We start from the raw sequence: 6,256 nt of genomic DNA, 5'->3' as shown, positions 1-6,256 counted from the left end.
TCTGCCCACACTTCCTTCAATATATACCATTACTCAAGTGTCCACAAGCTGCCACAAACCATTCTTCAACATCACATTGCCGTCCCACATACCAATTCCCATCAAAGTGCATAATTCACCATATAAACATGAAATAATTCACTAAGTTACTAAATCACCATGATTAACATTATTTCTCATCAATTATATGCACAAATACCTCATCAAAAACGTGACTCATGGCTGTCCAAAATGAAGACAACAATAACCCTTCAAACTCAAAATTTTCCTTCACCAATCTAACACCCATAACATGAACATAAACTTTAACAAAGAATTTCTCAAAAATGCAAACTTACCTTTAATTGTAACTTGCTAAACCTTCACCAAACTTCTCAAATTTGGTATCAATCTCTTCCTTATGATGTGTAGACAAAGTTTAATGAAGAACCCTAGGTGATTTGGGGTTGAAATGAGGGATTAGGTGAGCTTGGAGAAAACGTTAATGGTGTTTCCTCTCACTTTCATTCACGGCTAGTTTTATGGAAATGGAGAAGATGAAGTATCTAGCTGCATATTAAGTGTACACATGTCCCACTATGTGTTTAATTAATTCCCTTAGTGGTCCACTTAGTCACTTAATCATATAATAAGCTAAATTCCCACTTATTCCACATTTAACCTTTAATTTCTACTATTTACTTTAGGTACCACCAATTTAATTTTTCATTTTATTTTCTAAGTGTAATATTATTTATTTTTAGTGGAAATTTAGGTCAAAAGACAATTCGGGGTGTCAAATGACCATAATGCCCCTGTTCGGGTTACGTTCCCGATTTTTCGGTAACACCGTATTTTGCCTGTTTTTCGATTTCTCACTTTTCTTTGTACCAATTATTTAATTTTTCTTTGATCTTTCTAATGATATTTATTCTTCAATAAGGTTCTATTTATGTCCTAAAAATGTTTTCTAGGGTTCCCCGCAGTCCAGGGCTAGTCAACGGTCCACGCCGTGACTTCCCGGTGCGGTCACCCATCGCTAGGTTTCCCGGCTCGCTTAACTTGATCACATTTCTTTGCTATTATTTTTCCTTTGTTTTTCTTGTATTTTCTTTTCTTGTATTTCATTATTTTATGTCTCCTTACTCATATTGAGGTACGGTTCTAGGCATCCTAGCTGTCCGGACAACACTGGTCACCGGAGCAGCAGAACGCACTACCGAACTTTGGGGTGTTACAGTTGTTGGTTTTGAGCAGTTGTACATAAAAATTGTACATTGAAGTTGCAAAATAATTATGAGTTATTTTGGCTTGTAAAAAAATTGTATTATATTTCTTTTATCTCAGTCTTTGAAAAATCACTGTGGATTTGAGTTGAGAAATGTGTTGTGTTGAGAAATATGTTGGAGTTGAGATTTGGAAAACTATTGAAGTGCTTTTTACAGGTTTTGTCACACCCTACCCCTCTGTAAGGCATAACATGATCCCGTAGTATACCTAATGAATTACCAACTTCGTCTACTGATAACCCATTAAATACACTACAAGGGATTTTAAAAACTTTTCTTACTTCTTTTGCAGTGGTGAGCACTATTTACAGGTGTTAAAGACTTTGGTGAACTGAAGTGAAATAACTAACTCATTTGGTTTATTTGGAATTTCTGTAAAAATTTTGGCAGAGTGCCATCTGTATTTTGGATAAAACAGTTCTTCAGAAAACCTGTAAAAAAAAAAACACTTCAATAATTTTCCAAATCTCAACTCCACATTTTTCTCAACACAATATATTTCTCAACACAACAATTTATCAACTCAATTTCATAGAAATTTTTCAAAGTCTGAGATAAGGAAATATAATACAGCTTTTACAATCCAAAACACTCATAATTAATTTACAACTTCAAGGTACAATTTAATTTACAATCGCTCAAAACCAAAAACAATATGTACATACGATGTCATACATTACAAGACAAAATGCAAAATATTGGTATACTCATTATACAAAAATCTCTCATTGGAGGTATATGCACCTAGTCTCACGCCTGTCTGCTCTCTACTGCGATAAAGAATTAAAAGCTATCGCTGAGACAATGTCTCAGTGGTGCACAACATTAACCAAATACAATTTAAATCACAATTCATAAGTCATGTAAATAGTGGATACTTAAAATCATAGTTAAATTCAAGATAATAAATGTCAATAAGAATTTAAACTCCATTTGTCAATATCACAATAATTTTCCATAAGTCAGATCATGTTTGAATTCAAAAGATGATATGTCAATGAGAGTTTAAATCAATTTCACAATCTCACAATACATAATAATGCAATTTAGTCGAATAATTTAAGAATACAGTGTTGCCAATTCATTCACAACTTAAGCCATGACACAAATTTCCGATCAATGCCGTGTTGTACACCACGACAAAGCAATCACAATCTCACTAATCGAAATCAATGAGGAAGGGAGCTAGCTATATAATGAGTACTCATCCGATCACCTCAACTGGTAAACCAGAGAGGGAGAAAAATAAACGATCACGACTCCATAAATGGAGAAGGAAATAAACGATCACAACCCCATAATTGGAGAAGGAATGATACGACATCACATTCTAAGTGTGAACACAAAATCAATTCCAAACATTTTATTCAAATGATTCGTGAGAATCCAATAAATTTCCAAAGTCATAATTTCATTCACAAAATGGCAACACAATTCATAATTAACTTCGATTTTCACAAATCACACTAAACTAATTTTCCCACAATTTCAAACCATTTACAATGCTTTTAAGCAATAAGTATCCATCAATATCATTCAAACAATTTCTCACAGTTTCAAATCATTTACAATGCTTTTCAAGCAATAAATACCCATTCAAAGACATTTCCACAATTTAAAACAATAATGTACAAATAGTCAATATTTATTTCAATTGAAAAATTCAAAAGAAATATTCGTTGTGCACAAACCTCTGATGACTGTCTCCCTGGTCTGGACTCAGTGTTTCCTTCTCTTTTCCTGAGTCTTTAGTAACTGAGAAACACAATTTGAAGTGTTTCAGTGCTAATTTAATTTGCCTCTAACGATGGTGTTTGGTAAATAATGCACTGAACTCAATTATTCACTTAATCACCTAATATACCGACTCGCTATGCTTTTAGGTAAATTAGGTTTTAGTGTTGTTAATATGTCACATTCGATAGGGTTTTAGGTTTGGTATGTTTTACCAAAGTCATTTCCTTGCTTAGTGCATTTTAATGCAAATTGTTGGATTCCGGGACACTGGTTTGACCTAACCGGACGATCTAGTTCCCTCGGTTTTCGGGTCTCGGTCGAAACTACAAACTTGTAGATTTAGGTCTTATGGACCGCGGTTCAAAATTTCAGGTCAATCCGAGTTAAGTAGACCGAGTTATGGTCATTACACTCTTGCTGGTCAAATGGTACCATTTTAGGTCAATTTTAGGTCAAATTGGTCAATTCTGGTTCGGCCAGTTTTTCGACCCGAACTTGTGCAAGTTGTTTGGCTTGATTATGGTCATTTCTGGGCTTTGGTGTCTTCATAAGACTTGTAGGTATGGGTCTTAACTATTCTTGGTCAAAATTTCAGGTCAATTAGACCTGGTTTGAGTGAGTTATGGCCGAAACACTCACTGCTGCCCAATTGGTCATTTTTCAGGTCCTAATTGCACCTAATCCGAATTGGTCATTTTCTTAGGTCACCTTGCAAGCAGAATTTTGGTATGGTTTCTCAATGAAAGTTGGCACATTTTGTGCCTAGTTTCACCTCAAATTGGTCTCATACCAATTGAGGTTACACATTTAAGGTTATAGGCTAAAATGTACACTGCCCTCACTATGCCTTTCACACCCCACTTCAAACACACATTTAACTTGCAAAGTTTACTTCCATACCCTACCAATCTGTTTTGGTACATTACCAAAAGCATTATCTACTTTACATTAACATTATTTTGGGCAGATTACCATTACCCTCAACACACCAAATATCATTCACAATTACAATTTCTAATTACCATTACAAACACACCTAACCATTACAAATTTTACATACACTTTACAATATCAATCTACATACATCTCATCAACCTTCTAGGTCAATATTCTGCCCACACTTCCTTCAATATATACCATTACTCAAGTGTCCCCAAGCTGCCGCAAACCATTCTTCAACATCAAAGTGCCATCCAATTTACCGATTCCCATCCAAGTGCATAAATCACTATATAAACATGAAATAATTCACTAGGTTACTAATTCATCATGATCAACACCATTTCTCATCAATTATATGCACAAATATCTCATAAAAAACGTGACTCATGGCTGTCCAAAATGAAAACAACAATAACCCTTCAAACTCAAAATTTTCCTTCACCAAACCAACACCCATAACATGAACATAAACTTTAACAAAGAAAATCTCAAAAATGCAAACTTACCTTTAATTTTAACTTGCTAAACCTTCACCAAACTTCTCAAAATTGGTATCAATATCTTCCTTGTGATGTGTAGACCATTTTTCATAAAGCTACTTAAGGGATTGGAGTTGAAATGGAGGGAGGAAATCAAGCTCAAAACCAAACGGCAATGGAGGTTTCAAGGTTCTTCATTTCGGCAATTTTGAGAGGACTTGAGGAAGATGAGATTTCAGGTGGTTAGTGGACCTACATCAGCCATATTTCATGTTTAATTAATCCTATAGTGGTCCACTAACTAAAATTAAATCATATTATAAGTTAACTTTCACTTATTCCACATTTAACCTTTAATTTCTACTATTTACTTTAGGTACCACCAATTTAATTTTTCATTTCATTTTCTAAGTGTAATATTATTTATTTTTAATGGAAATTTAGGTCAAAAGACACTTCGGGATGTCAAATGACCATAATGCCCCTGTTCGGGTTGCATTCCCGATTTTTCGGTAACACCGTATTTTGTCTGTTTTTCGATTTCTCACTTTTCTTTGTACTAATTATTTAATTTTTCTTTAATCTTTCTAATGAGATTTATACTTCAATAAGGGTCTATTTATGTCCTAAAAATGTTTTTCAGGGTTCCCCGCAGTCCAGGGCTAGTCAACGGTCCACGCCGTGACTTCCCGGTGCGGTCACCCATCGCTAGGTTTCCGGCTCGCTTAACTTGGTGACATTTCTTTGCTATTATTTTTCCTTTGTTTTTCTTGTATTTTCTTTTCTTGTATTTCATTATTTATGTCTCCTCTCTCATATCAAGGTGTGGTTCTAGGCATCCTAGCTGTCCGGACAACACTGGTCACTGGAGCAGTAGAACGCACTACCGAACTTAGGGGTGTTACAGGTTTTCTGAAGAACTGTTTTATCCAAAATACAGATGGTACTCTGCCAAAATTTTTACAGAAACTCCAAATAATTCAAATGTGTTAGTTCTATCACTTCAGTTCAAAAAGGTTTTTAACACCTGTAAATAACTCAATCAACATAGGCAAAGGCTATTTTATCACAGAATGGCACGTGAGGCCATAAAACACAGAATGGTATGAAGCCATATGCAGTACTGCTAACAGAACCCTATTGGCATGCCAACCTATCCAAACCAATTTTGCTAGGTGTACTAGGGCATGTTACACTCTTAATTTATACAATTCTTGAAATTTAAGTTTAGGTGTTACTATTCATTTCATTAGTCAACAAAAATGTTGACTTTTGCATAGACAGGTACATTGGTTTTAATATACCCAACATACCACATTTTACATTCTAAAATTGTTAGTATTGGTTGCCAATACCATTTCTAAGCTTAATGTTAGTTGTTCAAAATTTTCAGATTTTAAGCCTTGTATTTACTGTTCCATTAGTCATTTTTGCAGTGGGAATTTGGCAAAGTTGTCAACATGAAAGTTGTTCCTTATTGTGTCTAGTTACACTTCTTTTTTTGAATCACTCCATTTGGTGTCACACCCTATCCCTCTGTAAGGCATAATATGATCCCGTAGTATACCTAATGAATTACAAACTCCGTCTACTAATAACCCATTAAATACACTACAAGGGATCTTAAAAACTTTTCTTACTTCTTTTATAGTGGTAAGCACTATTTACAGGTGTTAAAAACCTTTTTGAACTGAAGTGAAACAGCTAACACATTTGGACTATTAATAATTTCTATAAAAATTTTGGCAGAGTGCCATTTCTATTTTGGACAAAATAGTTCTTTAAAAACCTGTAAAAAAGCACTTCAATATTTTTCTCAATCTCAAACTC

The sequence above is a fragment of the Hevea brasiliensis genome, chromosome 12 (genome assembly GCF_030052815.1).
Source record: "Hevea brasiliensis isolate MT/VB/25A 57/8 chromosome 12, ASM3005281v1, whole genome shotgun sequence".
Classification (NCBI taxonomy): domain Eukaryota; kingdom Viridiplantae; phylum Streptophyta; class Magnoliopsida; order Malpighiales; family Euphorbiaceae; genus Hevea; species Hevea brasiliensis.
This window is presented reverse-complemented; position numbering follows the sequence as displayed.